The following is a 16,562-nucleotide window of genomic DNA, read 5'->3' as shown; positions in this document are numbered from 1 at the left end:
TCATGCCCCGGAAAATTCGCTCCGCACCGAATCTCCTCTTTCGCCTGGCGCCGTCACCCACTGGCCTCGGGCTGCCACACTTCTCTCCCTTTTCTCGCCACCCAGAAGCTCAGTGCAGCCTGGCTTCCCTTGTCCTCCCGGCTGGTCGCCTCCTGCGTCTTCCACTCGCGGGCCCCGGCGGGGGATTAGCTCTGGCGCCCTAATTCCCCCTCCCCCCAATATCATTCAGCTTTCCATTCTTTACACAACCCTTGGCTTGCCTCCCTTCACCCGGCAGAAAAAGCATCACAGCTGCGATCGACCGGAGGGACCTCGTTTCTTTTCTTTCTGCCACTTTATTCTTGAAGCGAGGGGGAAATTATGTGCCCGGGACTTTTTCTCTGAGTTTGAGAGACTGGTTAAACTAGGGGAGTAGGGGTGGTATACTGAGATGATAGAAACGTCCACGGATTTTCGGTGCTGTGTGGTCTGGGTATTGTTCTGGTACTTCCTCTTCTTTCCCGTGTGGTCCGTACTTCTGAGCTCATTGTTTCTGGGAACTCTTAGATGTGTACAGGCTTCGAGATTGGGACGAAGGTCTGAGAGACTTAAGAAAATCCTTTCAAGTCCCTTGGTCTCTGAGAACTTTTCCTCTGACGAGAGAGGTTTATAGTAATGGAATTATGGAATGGATGAAGAAATAAAACATCTGAAAGCGTCTTTAGGGAGTAGGCAGTGTTGGGAAATGATTCCTTTGGGAAGTGAAGTATTGTAACTACAGGTGAATTACTGTAGTATAGTAATATACTGGGAGGTTTGTTGAGTGAACAAGAAAGAGAAACAACAGCAAGAAGAGTAAATGTTACCTGGCCTTTTTGGACAGAGAATCAGGTTGACCTGGCATCACTCACATTCAGTGTGGCCCTCACTTAATGTTTTTCTTCATTTTCATTTGAAGGATGAAATTGTAAGACAGACAAAAGTTTCAGGAAACTTGTCAACGAAGCGTAGAGGATGAAATCGTTACCTAAGGGTCTTCAGTTTAATCTTTTCCTTCATTTCTTTTTATGCTTATGGAGAAAATATTTTAATTTACCCACAAAGATCAAGACAGGAAGTGTTTGGGGAGAGTTTAAATTCAGAGCTACAACGTTACTACAGCGCCAGGAGTGGAGAAAATCAGGTAGTTTATGTTTGTGTTTACTTTAATAGAACTTTATGTTGCCCTGATGTAGAGAGACCCAGAAAGCTTAATTTATGATGGTTTCATATTCAGTACTACTGTAAAAGGCCAGACTGTCGTTAGAATTACCAAATAGACATTTAACAGTTAACAGAAATCTTCAAAGGGAAACCCAAATACTGAAGAATTGAGTGGAGGATAGCCTTTTGCCATTGCAGTCAGTTCTTTATCATTTTGCTATTCACTTTTAGGTTGTGTGAGTGATTGTTGGAAAGAGTTCTTTTGTAGTTTGTACTTTAAAATTGTATCACTGTATCCTGTTTTTATACTTATATTTTAATTTGTAGTTTATCTGTACTGGTGGTTCTAAAATAATAAGAAAATGTATTGCTTTATTAAGCATATCTGTTTGTGTTGATTGGTATTAACTGGGAACCAAAGTTTTCTGAAAATGTCTGAGAAGAACAATAAGAATGAGGGAGGGAACACCACTCCTTCTACAGTGTTTGTGATTAAAATGTTTATTTGTAAACAAAAAGCTACTCTTACTATGATGTGAAGTGTTAATTTTTGTTGTTGTTCATTCTCCAAGTCAGTATCTGACTCTTCATGACCCCATGGAAGTGTTCATGCTGGAATACAAATGAGAAGGAACTGCAAATGATACCTGTTAATGAGTTTCATTATCTGAGTATTTTTTTAAATCATGTACCCCTTAATGACCTAATTCACAAATAATAAAACAGTAAACTATTTGGTCTCTCATGAAATAATACACTTATTGCTAATACATTGAAAACATTTAAAATATTTACTTTCAGTGGATAAAAGATGTAGATAAGATAAACAGGCTTTCAGTATCTAAAAATTTACATCACATTTTTTTAATTCTCAAAATCTCAGAAGGTTTTTAAAAGAGTGATAATTTTACAATTTTAAGTATGTAGCTTTGAGGATTTTTCTGAGTGTAGGAAATTTCTGTAGCAAATATATAACAACTGATTTCAAGTTAGCAATGGTTAATACAAAACGTGAAAGATTATTTTCTTTTGCTTGGCCACTTTTTTGGGGGGGATAACTAAAACTTTTTTGTTTAATTATTTAAAGTGTTTTTATAGGGAATATTCTTGTGTATTATGCTTTTGGATGTTGTTAAGTGCCGGCCACACACTTTAAATCTCACACTCAGTTAGAACGGTAAAAAGCAAAACAAAATATTTTTTTAAGTTAAATCAGAGGAGAAGACTACCTATTAGGCAGCTGTATAGCATCCTGTGAAATAGCCAAGTAGATGACTGTTGGATAAAAGAGTTTAAAAAAGATATGCAGATGTGAAAATTGTTTTTGTTGTGTCACTTTGGCATTAGATTACACACTAATAACGCTTATAAGTTAAAATAATGTATACTAAATTGTTTTAGTCTATTAATTGAAACTCATTCAAATACTTGTATATTACTTATAGTACACTTTGTTTTGTGGAAACTTTTGATAATTACCTTTCAAATTTAAAAATGGTTATTCAGTGTGTCCTGTATGTCAGGTGCACTGGGCTAGATGTTTTTACCTCTGTTACTTCTAATTTTCACAATTCTATTTTGAGGAAAGCTAGGGCCTGACAAGTATTCAAGTTGCACAGCTAGTACATTGGGAAGCCAAGATTCCAATCTGCATTTTTTTTTTTACTCCACTCTATCATTCTGGTCTGTTTTTAGCATTACATAGCATACAAGCTCATAAAATGTGAAAAAGAGCTTTTCTGAAGTTCTTTATCCAGCATGTTTTATTTTGCTTTGCTATTGAGAGAATATAGCTGCCCTTCATTTTAAGCACTGTAACTAGTACTATCTTAACATAGTGACATTAATGACAGACACGTGTCTGGCTAGCCCTTGAATCCAAGTTTAGATTTTTTTCAGTTAAGCCTCTCCACTTTGTCATACTCTTAGTTAGCTCCATTATAAGAATGTAGTACTGTTGGAGGAAAATTCTATCTTATTTGGATTTATTAAAAAGTATAACCTAAGAAAAGTATAGTAGTAACATTCACTGACATTCTCATACTATTTTACAGTTTAATCAGTGCCTAGAGAAGTTAAGACTCATATAGTTAGGAAGTGATAAGTTCCAGTTTGGGTATTTTGGAACACTGGGCATCATTGTATTTATTTATTTTTTTCATTACACATCGCTGTTGCTCTGATGAATCTATAATACTAAAGTTTGCTTGATTAGGTTGTAATATTTCTTTACCTGCTTCATTTTACTTCTTCAGTTTGTCCAAAATAAGAAAAATCATAAACTGTTTTGTGGTAGAAAGAACATATTTCATTGGGAGTTACCAGAACTTGATTTAGTTAATATTGATTTTTGTCAACCAACTGACTGTAGCGTTGGTCATCTCTTTCACTTCTCCGGTTTGGTTATTTACCTCCTCTGTAAGAAAAAGAAGTTAAAATCAATTACTGAGGTTCCATTTATTCCAGATCCTATGAATCTAATTTTTTATTGAAAGCTGACCTTGGTCATTTCTTCTGAAATAGCCACTTCAGTATTTGTTAGAGTTTGTAGGCTCAGTCACACAGTTTAGTTAAGACTGCAGTAATGACCCTTTTTTCCCTTAAGGTTTTATCTTCTAATCTAAAGAACATTCTGCATAGTAAATAACCGTATTTTCCAAGTTGGTACATGTGGAAAATGTTGTGTATATTTTCCAGTGGGTCAGAGTCATTTGTTTCACTCTATTTGAAAGGCATTGCAATGAATGGGAAGAGAACTAGTAAAAGTAAGGAATTTTGTTTTTAACACTTTAGAGATTAGTTTGAAAGCAATTACCTATTACCTAACAGTAGTAAATGGCAACCCACTCTAGTGTTCTTGCCTGGAGAATCCCAGGGACGGCGGAGCCTGTTGGGCTTCTGTCTATGAGGTCGCACAGAGTCGGACACGACTGAAGCGACTTAGCAGCAGCAGCGGCACCAACATTACTATAGAAAATCGAAATCAGAAGTGTGCTTTTTGGGCTCATTCAGACAATCTGTTCTTTTTCGAATAGTGTTACTGATGTTTCTTTATTTTACAATCATAGGTGCTTTTGAAGCACAGTACATTGTGTCATGTACTTATATTGTGTTCACTCGTTACTTAAAAATAAACATGTTTGTATCTTGCTTCAGTATGCATAAGATAAACAGCTAGGTACTGGAAATTGTGCTTAATCCATTAAGTCATTAAATTTTTTTAACTTGGCAGAGACTTTACAAAATGTATGGTTGATATTTAAGTCCTTCATTATAAGATGTAATCTATTTCTACATTGAAGATTTTCATTCATTAAAGCAGTATTTCTCTTAGAAGTATCCACACTTTTAAAGTCATGTCTTCATGTTCTAGGCCATTTGTCAGTTTTTAGCTGTTGGTGTTGTTTTTTTAATCTTAATTTTAAAAGTGCTTCTATTTTCATCTTCAGAGTTGTATCTTTTCAAATTTTGGTATTATTTTTCTTGCAGATTAATGAGTACTTTTTAAATTCCTAGCCCTTAGATTACTGTTTCTCAACTGGTGACAGATTGGAAACTAAATTAAAAATTTCAGTAATCTAACTAGTACTGTGGTTTTGCAAGGGTATTTTTAGATGTCCAAAATAAAATATTCCGTTACACTAGGAAAATCCAAGGGAGGGAGGAAGAAGAAAGAATGCCCTTAAACTGACCAAATTTAGCTTCTTGTGCATAGTTGCCTTTACACTGTTTTCCTAGTTAATATCCCAGACTTCATAAATTCTTAGATCAGACCCCCACCCAAAAATCGCCTCAGAAAAATGAAGGCATCCAACGTGGTTTGTTTTTTTTTCCAACTGGTGGTTTTATATCTTAATGCACTGGGACCCATTTGATAAAAAGATTTTAACTTGATAATAGCCACTAACAGTAGGTGGTAGTATTGAACTGCGCAGTAGTATTTGTGCTTGATTCATGTGGCTTAATTATATAACGTTAACAAATATATGTATTTAAATGCAATAAATCCAAAACAGATTTGCATTAGCTCTTGAAGACTATTTCTGTTAAAAGAGTGGCACTGCTGGCTAGTTATTTTCAGCACATATCAAATAACTATTTAGCAGGCATGTGATTTAAAGCTATAGGTAAGTAATCTCTTTATTCCCTAATCATATTTCCTCTGATTTTATGATATTTTGTTGTCTTTATTAAGCCTCATATTTGACAGTTGTAAGCAGGTGGAAATATAATTAATTTAATCCATTTTGCTGTCTTTTAAGTTTCTATGAAGTAAAAGTCACCTATTTATAAAACGTGGTAGACAAGGATTATCAGTTATGAAACAGATATTGGCTGTGTCTTCTGTCATTTTTGTCCTAGATCCCAGGAATTTCTAGTAAAAACTAAAAAAGGGAAATAGAACACTGTGAAAGTAAATAGTATATTGATCTTATGCATTACTTTGGTGCTAAGACACAAGTCCTATCTAATGAGGTGAAGATAGGCAATATATCAAATGCCTGCCCAATTTTATATTATCAGATATACCACCTGTTATGATATTTGCTGGTGAGCGAAACTTTCTGATCAACCAAAGTATGCAGGCAGATATAATTTCACAATCATTTAAAAATAAAAAACAGAAAAGCATTCTCAGTTTCTTACTTGTAATTTGCAATAGTAAGAATATGCCATAAGGTGAGGTAAGGTGAAGTCGCTCAGTTGTGTCCGACTCTTCGCAGCCCCACGGACTGTAGCCTACCAGGCTCTTCCATCTGTGGGATTTTCCAGGCAAGAGTACTGGAGTCGGTTGCCATTTCCTTCTCCAGGGGATCTTCCTGACCCAGGGATTGAACCCAGGTCTCCCGCATTGTAGGCGGACACTTTACCGTCTGAGCCACCAGGGAAGTCTATGGCTATTTTTGGAGAAGGAAATGGCAACCCACTCCAGTGTTCTTGCCTGGAGAATCCCAGGGACAGAGGAGCCTGGTGGGCTGCTGTCTATGGGGTCGCACAGAGTTGGACACGACTGAAGTGACTTAGCAGCAGCATGGCTATTCTGAGTGGCTTTGAGTTTGTTTTACTGTATGCAGAATGAGAGAATTTATGTGACAGGAGGGACAGGCAAAAAGAAAGCAGTAAAATTTCTAGATTAGAGCAGGCTTTTAAATGTAGAATACCTCTTCCCTCTAGGGAAGGTCATTGCCAACTGCTTTTATTCTGAATTGCAGTTACCAACAAAGAGCCAGGTTTGTTTTATTTTTTGTCTGTTTTGCTTTGTTCAGATGGGTGGGGTGAAGAAAAAGAGAAGAGATTTACAGTTCCTTGAAAATTAACAATGTAATGTTAAGTATAAATGTTAGTTAGCTACAGTTCTCTGTTGGAATATGTTATCCTTTTTTTGTCATCTTATTTTTTGAGCCAGATCATCTACATATTTTAATGTTCTAATTTTGAAATTAATTTGAGTAAGGAGAGAATGAAAACATTAAGATGACATCTTTAGGGTTTTATAGAAAGGAATAATTTCTTAACTAGGAAACACTTGCCATAAGTGTTTTATATACACATATACATGTGTATCTGTGTGCCTGAGGGTAGATTGTCTCTCTGTACCTCCGTTGTCTCAACTCTAAGGTTCCTTCTAGCATGGAGATTGTATGATTCTCTCTAAATAAATCCCCCAGGTTGCTGTGAGTTGGAAATTAGATATTCAGTTTATTGCCAGTGTTCTTATATTTGTTTCTATTACAGTAAACACAAAACAGCCTTTGTGACCTGACCTTATATTTATTTATTAAATACTATTATATATAAATATTCTTTATTTTATATACACTTTATTTCATTTTTGGCTGTGCTGAGTCTTTGTTGCTATGTGGGCTTTTCTCTAGTTGCAGCCAGCAGGGGCTACTCTCTGGTTGCAGTGTGGGCTTCTCATTGCAGTGGCTTCTCTTGCATGGAAAGAGCCTGGACTTAGGGCATGGGCTTCAGCAGTCTCAGCACATGGGCTCAGTAGTTGAGGCTCCTAGACTCTAGGAGGAGGAGGGGGCGACAGAGGATGAGATGACTGGATGGCATCATCGACTCGATGCACATGAGTTTGGGTGAACTCTGGGAGTTGGAGATAGACAGGGAGACCTGGCGTGCTGCGATTCATGGGGTTGCAAAGAGTTGGACACGACTGAGTGACTAAACTGAACTGAGACTCTAGAGCACAGGCTTAATAGTTGTGTTACTGGAGCTTGGTTGCTCTGCAGCATGTGGGGTCTTCTCAGATCGGGGATCAAACGTGTGCCTCCTGCATTGGCAGGTGGATTCTTTACCACTGAGTCATCAGGGAAGCCCCTCTGAACCTATACGTGTATATCTGTTTACAGATATGGTTGTTGTTCAGTCACCAAGTCTTGTCCGACTCTATTTCCCAGAGTTTGTCCAAGTTCATGTCCAGTGAATCGGTATACCATCCAACCATCTCATCCTCTGTTGCCCTCTTCTCCTTTTGCCTTCAGTCTTTCCTATTTTCAGGGTCTTTTCCAACGAATCAGCTGTGTGGATCAGGTGGCCAAAGTATTGAAGCTTCAGCTTTAGCAGTAGTCCTTCCAAAGAGTGTTCAGGATTGATTTCCTTTAAGATTGACTGGTTTGATCTCCTTGTTTTCCAAGGGACTCTCAAGAGTCTTCTCTAGCACCACAGTTCGAAAGCATCAGCTCTTTGTCGCTCTGCTTTCTTTATTGTCCATCTTTCACATCCGTACATGACTACTGGAAAGATCATAGCCTTGACTATATGGACCTTTGTCGGCAAAGTGATGCCTTTTCTTTTTAACACACTGTCTGGGTTTGTCATAGCTTTCCTGCCAAGAAGTAATCATCTTCTAATGCAGTCATCATCCACAGCGATTTTATAGCCTAAAAAGAGGAAATCTGTTGCTGCTTCCACCTCTTCCCCTTCTATTTACCATAAAGTGATGGGACCAGATGCCATGATCTTAGTTTTTTGAATGTTCAGTTTTAAGCTGATTTTTTCACTCTCCTCCTTCACCCTCATCAAGAGACTCTAGTTCCTTTTTGCTCTCTGCCATTAGAGTGGTACATCTGCATATCTGAGGTTGATGTTTCTCCCAGCAGTCTTGATTCCGGCTTGTGTGTGCTTCATCCAGCCCAGCATTTTGCATGATGTGCTCTGCATGTAAGTTAAATAAACAGGATGACAATAAACAGCCTTGTCGTACTCCTTTCTCAATCCTGAACCAGTTAGTTGTTCCATACAGGGTTCTAACTGTTGCTTCTTGACCCGCATACAGGTTTCTCAGGAGATAGGTAAGGTGGTCTGGTATTCCCATCTCTTGAAGAGTTTTCCACAGTTTGTTATAGGGGCTTCCCTGGTGGCTCAGAGGTTAAAGCATCTGCCTCCAATGCGGGAGACCCGGGTTCGATCCCTGGGTTGGGAAGATCCCCTGGAGAAGGAAATGGTAACCCACTCCAGTATTCTTGCCTGGAGAATCCCATGGACGGAGAAGCCTGGTAGGCTACAGTCCATGGGGTCGCAAAGAGTCGGACACGACTGAGCGACTTGACTTTCACTTTCACAGTTTGTTATGATCCACACAGTCAAAGGCTTTAGTGTAGTCAGTGAAACAGAGGTAGATGTTTTTCTGGAATTCTCTTGCTTTCTGTATGATTCAGCGAATGTTGGCAATTTGATCTCTGGTTCCTGTGCCTTTTCTAAACCCAGCTTGAACATCTGAAAGTTCTCAGTTCACATAATGCTGAAGCCTACCTTGGAGGATTTTGAGCATAGCCTTATTAGCATAGGAAATGAGTGTAATTGTTCAGTGGTTTGAACATTCTTTAGTACTGCCCTTCTTGGGAATTGGGATGAGGATTGACCTTTTCCAGTCATGTGGCCATTGCTGAGTTTTCCAAATTCGCTGACATATTGAGTGCAGCACTTTAATAGCATCAGATACGGTATATTTGTCTGAATGATTTTTGCCAAGGAGTGAAGAATAGGTATGATTGTGTGATATCCTGGAGTTTAATGTGTTACGATTCACTTTTTAATATTTTTGGAATTTATATACTTGTATAAAGAGAACCTTTTAAAAGCATTAGCTTTAAGTCTGAGTTTGTACCCTGGCTTTGCCATGTACCATCTGTATGACCTTAGTGTGCATGTGTGCTTGGTTGCTCAGTTGTGTCTGACTCTTTGTGACCCCGTGAACTGTGTCTCACCAGGCTCTTCTGTCCACGGGATTCTCCAGGCAAGATTATTGGAGTGGGTTGCCGTTTTCTCCCCCAGGGGATCTTCTCGACCCAGAGATCAAACCTGGGTCTCCTGCATTGGCAGGCACATTCTTTACCACTGAGCCATGTGGGAAGAAGCCCTGTATGACCTAAGACAAGTCATTTAATCTCGCAAATTCTCAAATTTTCAATATCTAAAAAATGGGTATAAAACCTACTACACTGGGTAATAAAGATTAAATTCTGTGATGTTTTTATAACATTGAGCAAACATTGTGCATGATCTGTTGTATGATAAAGGCTCAATAAATGATGCCTATTATGATATTACTTTCTGGAGTGAAAGTGGTTTTGAGTAGACTTCGTAAATCATTGTTTTAAATGCTTTAAAGGAATATACTATTTAAAGGAAAAAGTATTATAAAGGAAAGAATGTAACTAATGATTTCTTTTCACCGGATTCAATTTTATACGTTGGGTTTATTGGACAGGAACACCTATGAATTTTAATCAGTGTAGTTGAACCTATGAAGTTTAATCAGTAATAATTTGATGATGTTTATATGGAGTGTATACTGTAACCATTATTGTGTTCACTGTTAGGCAGATGTGGGTAAATGTCTCCTAAGATGAGAATCTGGAACCAAATTGAAAGTTGACATTTAAAACAGTCAGCTTTTACCCAAGAAACTGGTCATTCTTCCTTTTCTGGTTTGTAGAAAATAAAGCTATGGCATGACTGAACATGGACAAGTACGTAGAGATGCATTTATTTATTTATTTTTAAGAGCACTGCATTGCTAATACCCTTTCCCCACACTCATCGGTTTTTTTTGAAAGTTATTTACATGCCTTCATATAAAGACACTTCTGTTGCAAAAATCACATCGTAGCTTGTTTCTGCAGCCCATTTGTAGGAAGGAAACCTGATATATTTTGGAAGTGTCCTTGCATAAGTTGAAGCATTTATTTAATAATGTAACATTCCTAACACATTATCATGAATGGTAACTTCAGGAAGAAAAGGGACTTAATATTCAGTATTCTTAGTCACAGCTGACTGGAGTTATACAAAAGCAGCTTCCCAAATCTAGATCTACACAACAACAAAAAATGCAATTTTACCGAGGTCAACACATTCTTTAAGAAAGAATAATTGTATTTAGATTATTTGCCTCAAAAGGTGGATTAAAGGCCCTAAATGACATAAATTTCATCTGAGCACATCAGTTTCTGGTCCAGACAGAAAAATCTGGCCTAAATATAGGAGTGAAGAACTTAAGGGACCTTCTCTTTGCACTACTGTAAACCCACACTGCACACTGGGGAAAACTTCTCTGTCTTTACAGCTCTTAAATAACGTTTCCAGTATCTATTTCCCTACCTTATTACAAACTGGATTAATACAGTGTTTTATGCCCATTATACCTCTGTTGAAACAAAAAAGATTAAACCTAAAACTCTTACTTTAAAAAAAAATTTATTTTTGGCTATGCTGGGTCTTCTGTGCTACACAGGCTTTTCTCTGGTTGTGGTGGGCAGGGGCTGCTCTCCAGTTGTGATGTGCAGGCTTCAGGAGATGTGGCTCAACAGTTGTGGTTCCTGGGCTCTAGAGCACAGGCTGGATAGATGTGGCAAACGGGCTTAGTTGCTCCTCAGCCTGTAGGATCTTCCTGGGCCAGGCACTGAACCCGTGTCTCCTTCATTTGCAGAGGGATTCTTTACCACTGAGCCACCAGGGAAGCCCCTAAAATAATACTCTGTGACTTAAATGGACAGCGTTAAGGAGGAATAAATGAAACTGGATTTAATTTATGGCAACCGAATTGCACAGTAGAGATAAATAAGTAGCAATCTGAATTAGACATTTAGACTCACCAGTGAAGTTTTTTGTACAATACTAATCCCTTGAAAGAATACTAAGTTAATTTGTATTTACAACTTGAACTCCATAGGGAAATCAGTTTACATATCACGGATTTGCCATCATAAAACCAATAGCTCTTTTCAGGTTTCTGTCCTGTCCTAGATGTTTTAGCCCTAGAAGCAAGAGCAGTAGCTAATGTATAGCACCTAAAATACGGTTATTTTACAACTTGCACATTTTACAACTGAAACACATTCAGTTATACTAATGAAACCATCATACCACGCTACAGCCTCTCAAACTACCAAGAACAAATATATCTGGGAACTCAACAAAGCTAATCTGACCTTGTCTGGGGCACAGAAATTCTCAGTCTAGAAAACCAGGGCATGCTGTTGGTAGGAGTTCAGTTCTGTTTAAATTTTATTTAGCATTAGTAATAGAGTTTTGCCAAGAAAATGCACTGGTCATAGCAAACACCCTCTTCCAACAACACAAGAGAAGACTCTACACATGGACATCAGCAGATGGTCAATACCGAAATCAGATTGATTATATTCTTTGCAGCCAAAGATGGAGAAGCTCTATACAGTCAGCAAAAACAAGACCAGGAGCTGACTGTGGCTCAGATCGTGAACTCCTTAATTACCAAATTCAGACTTAAATTGAAGAAAGTAGGGAAAACCACTAGACCATTCAGGTATGACCTAAATCAAATCCCTTATGATTAAACAGTGGAAGTGAGAAATAGATTTAAGGGCCTAGATCTGATAAAGTGCCTGATGAACTATGGACTGAGGTTCGTGGTATTGTACAGGAGACAGGGATCAAGACCATCCCCATGGAAAAGAAATGCAAAAAAGCAAAATGGCTGTCTGGGGAGACCTTACAAATAGCTGTGAAAAGAAGAGAAGCAAAAAGCAAAGGAGAAAAGGAAAGATATAAGCATCTGAATGCAGAGTTCCAAAGAATAGCAAGAAGAGATAAGAAAGCCTTCCTCAGCAATCAGTGCAAAGAAATAGAGGAAAACAACAGAATGGGAAAGACTAGAAATCTCTTGAAGAAAATGAGAGATACCAAGGGAACATTTCATGCAAAGATGGGCTCAAAATGGTATGGACCTAACAGAAGCAGAAGATATTAAGAAAGCGGTGGCAAGAATACACAGAAGAACTGTACAAAAAAGATCTTAATGACCCAGATAATCACGATGGTGTGATCACTCATCTAGAGCCAGACATTCTGGAATGTGAAGTCAAGTGGGCGTTAGAAAGCATCACTACGATCAAAGCTAGTGGAGGTGATGGAATTCCAGGTGAGCTATTTCAAATCCTGAAAGATGATGCTGTGAAAGTGCTGCACTCAATATGCTAGCAAATCTGGAAAACTTAGCAGTGGCCACAGGACTGGAAAAGGTCAGTTTTCATTCCAATCCCAAAGAAAGGCAATGCCAAAGAATGTTCAAACTACCACACAATTGCACTCATCTCACACGCTAGTAAAGTAATGCTCAAAATTCTCCAACCCAGGCTTCAGCAATACGTGAACCGTGAACTTGCAGATGTTCAAGCTGGTTTTAGAAAAGGCAGAGGAACCAGAGATCAAATTGCCAACATCCGCTGGATCATGGAAAAAGCAAGAGAGTTCCAGAAAAACATCTACTTCTGCTTTATTGACTATGCCAAAGCCTTTGACTGTGTGGATCACAATAAACTGTGGAAAATTCTGAAAGAGATGGGACTACCAGACCACCTGACCTGCCTCTTGAGAAACCTATATGCAGGTCAGGAAGCAACAGTTAGAGCTGGACATGGAACAACAGACTGGTTCCAAATAGGAAAAGGAGTACGTCAGGCTGTATATTATCACCCTGCTTATTTAACTTATATGCAGAGTACATCATGAGAAACGCTGGACTGGAAGAAACACAAACTAAAATCAAGATTGCCGGGAGAAATATCAATAACGTCAGATAAGCAGATGACACCACCCTTATGGCAGGAAGTGAAGAGTAACTAAAAAGCCTCTTGATGAAAGTGAAAGTGGAGAGTGAAAAAGTTGGCTTAAAGCTCAACATTCAGAAAATGAAGATCATGGCATCCTGTCCTATCACTTCATGGGAAATAGATGGGGAAACAGTGGAAACAGTGTCAGACTTTATTTTGGGGGGCTCCAAAATCACTGCAGATGTTGACTGCAGCCGTGAAATTAAAAGACGCTTATTCCTTGGGAGGAAAGTTATGACCAGCCTAGATAGCATATTCAAAAGCAGAGACATTACTTTGCCAACAAAGGTCCGTCTAGTCAAGGCTATGGTTTTCCCTGTGGTCGTGTATGGATGTGAGAGTTGGACTGTGAAGAAGGCTGAGCGCCGAAGAATTGATGCTTTTGGAGTGTGGTGTTGGAGAAGACTCTTGAGAGTCCCTTGGACTGCAAGGAGATCCAACCAGTCCATTCTGAAAGAAATCAGCCCTGGGATTTCTTTGGAGGGAATGATGCTGAAGCTGAAACTCCAGTACTCTGGCCACCTCATGTGAAGAGTTGACTCATTGGAAAAGACTCTGATGCTGGGAGGGGTTGGGGGCAGGAGGAGAAGGGGACGACAGAGGATGAGATGGCTGGATGGCATCACCGACTTGATGGACGTGAGTCTGGGTGAACTCCGGGAGTTGGTGATGGACAGGGAGGCCTGGCGTGCTGCAGTCCATGGGGTCGTAAAGAGTCGGACACGACTGAGCGACTGAACTGAACTGAACTGAGTATGTGTTAAATACTGATAGGTGTTAGAAATGCACAGCTGCTCCAAAGCAACGTCTCTTCCTCAGGGAGTTTGTAATCTACATAGGAAGAAAAGTGCATGAGAAAAATAATTTAGTGGGTTCCGGCAGTGTTAGCTATATGGGAGAGTTAGAAGAAACAATTTTATTTCTTGGGAAACAGAGTAGTAGGATTACTAAAGAGAGAGCTAATCAGAGTAAGTGCTTTTCTCTAAAGCTGGACGTTTCTCAGAAGTTTAAGCAGAAATTAATCAAGGTTAGAAGAAGAGTGGACTTGGGGAGAGGGGAGGAGAGGGTAAGATTGTATGGAGAAAGTAACCTGGAAACTTTCATTACCATATGTAAAATAGATGGGGAGTTTGCTCTTTGTCTCTGGCAGCTCAGACCGGGGCTCTGTATCAACCTAGAGGAGTGGGATGGGGAGGGAAATGGGAGAGAGGTTCAAGAGGGAGGGGACATATGTATACTTATGGCTGATTCATGTTGACTTTGGACAGAAAACAACAAAATTCTGTAAAGCAGTTATCCTTCAATTAAAAATTTAATACATTTTAAAAAATAGAAAACTAGTAACAGGAAAATAACACTTCCACCAGTAATTCCAGGAATTCATTATATAGTAAGTAGTTATACACATACTGTTCCATTTGTTTTTAAGGCAAATAATAAATATTTTTAAGGAATTTATAAAGGATTGAAAAATGCTGACCCTTGTATATGGAGGGCATCCTGCTAACTTGCTTTCACTAGGACAGATATTTTGAACTATCTTAAAGGTGAAGGTGAAGTTGCTCAGTCGTGTCCGACTGATTCTTTGTGACCCCATGGACTGTAGCCTATCAGGCTTCTCCGTCCATGGGATTCTCCAGGCAAGAATACTGGAGTGGGTTATCATTTCCTTCTCCAGGGGATCTTCCCTACCCAGGGATCGAACCCGGGTCCCCTGCATTGGAGGCAGACGCTTTAACCTCTGAGCCACCAGGGAAGCCCTGTGTTACTTAAGAAGTATCTTAAGTAACAGCTTAATACAGTGTTTTACACATTAAAGAACATGTTCCCATTTATGATTTCATTTGAACTTAGAAAAAAGTCTCATGTAGTAGGTAGAGGATATTTTTCTGCTGTTTTATTGTAAGAAAGCAGATGCTCTGAAAGGCTGTCATTTCCCACATTAAATAGCTAAGTATTTAAAAGCCAGAACTTTAATCCATCCAGTTGACTTGAAGTCTCCTATATGTGCCTGTAGGGCATGCCAACTGAAAATGGGTTGTTTTGAAAAATTTACCCATTGTTAGTTACTCTTTTGATCCATAGCAGGTATTTATAAGATGTTTGGTTAGGATTGATTAACACTAAATTTGTGGCCAAAAGAATTGAGCAGAGTTAATTTCATGTGAACTGGAAAGCGTGGACATTGAACCTGTTCTTTGGTTTACTAGCCAACTTAAGTAACTCTTAAACAACTGTGAACAAAGATTCTGTATAAACCCTACCAAGTCATAAATTCCTTTTAGATACCTATGTAATAAACAATACACCACTGTTGAGTGAAAAATAATAAAAATTCAGGATACAGTATTTTATGAATAAACATACATTTCTAGGTCAAAGATCAACTAGGCTTAATAGAATAAAAGATTGATATCAGGAAGAATACTGAGAAACAAGAAGAGTGTTTAAATTATTTATTTCAATAATTTGAAATTTGCATTAAAAATAATCCCATCCGTAAAGTGCAAGGTGTTCTGGAGTTATGGCCAAGATCTTTCTGACCCTTCTCCAGGGGAGCTTCCCAACCCAGGGATCGAACCTAGTTCTCCCACACTGCAGGGGATTCTTTATCAGCTGAGCCACCAGGGAAGCCCAAGAATACTGGAGTGGGTAGCCTATCCCTTCTCCAGGGGATCTTCCTGATCCAGGAATCGAACCGGTGTCTCTTGCATTGCAGCTGAGCTACCAGGAAAGCCCCTCTGACCCTTCTAACATCTATCAAATACATGTTCATATGAAATGTGTGATAATTCATAACATTACCTTTCTAGTCTTAACAGTACTACACACCTACCTAGGATCCAGCTTTATTTTTCTAGGTTTTACATATCCTGACTGTTGTCAAGTGACTTGTCAGTATTTCTAGTAACAGTATTATTTCAGAGATGAATTAACAAAATGAAAATGACAGGATTCAGTTTAGCATTAGGCTGGGAGCCAGGGGAAAATATATATGCTCCACATTATCTTAACTGGAAATAATGTTTTTCTCTTGTGAAATTAGGCCTGGATACACATTCAGGTTGAAGGTGCATAGCCAGCCAAATAGTTTTTATAAGTAGGTTGTTTTGCTTAATGCCAGTGGTACTAGAAAGGAAATGATCAAATTTAAATCTTAAGTATAATTTAACCAAAAATTCCCTGGTGGCGCTATGGCAGAACCCATCTGCCAATGCAGGAGATGCAAGAGACACAGGTTCAATCCCTAGGTTAGGAAGATTCCCCTGGAGGACG

The 16,562-nt window shown here is 38.8% G+C and overlaps 1 protein-coding gene and 1 non-coding gene across 4 annotated transcripts in view; one reads left to right on the top strand and one right to left on the bottom strand.

Annotated features, from left to right (window-relative positions):
* FBXL20 (F-box and leucine rich repeat protein 20) overlaps nt 1–16,562 on the top strand; it is a 101,423-nt gene that overhangs the window by 1,221 nt on the left and 83,640 nt on the right. The window contains exon 1 of one of the 3 annotated variants that reach the window (XM_027519804.1): nt 27–1,162. The exons of the other annotated variants lie outside the window; for them this stretch is intronic. The gene's annotated coding sequence lies outside the window, so the exon portion shown is untranslated. Of the gene's footprint in view, nt 1–26; nt 1,163–16,562 lie in introns of those variants that run through there. 3 annotated transcript variants of the gene reach the window in all.
* Nucleotides 14,971–15,042, bottom strand: TRNAW-CCA. Its single transcript has one exon. It is a non-coding gene; the product is annotated as a tRNA-Trp (tRNA).

The sequence above is a fragment of the Bos indicus x Bos taurus genome, chromosome 19 (assembly GCF_003369695.1).
Source record: "Bos indicus x Bos taurus breed Angus x Brahman F1 hybrid chromosome 19, Bos_hybrid_MaternalHap_v2.0, whole genome shotgun sequence".
NCBI lineage: Eukaryota > Metazoa > Chordata > Mammalia > Artiodactyla > Bovidae > Bos > Bos indicus x Bos taurus.
The sequence above is the reverse complement of the archived record's forward strand: the minus strand, read 5'-3'. Positions and strand labels throughout refer to the sequence as shown.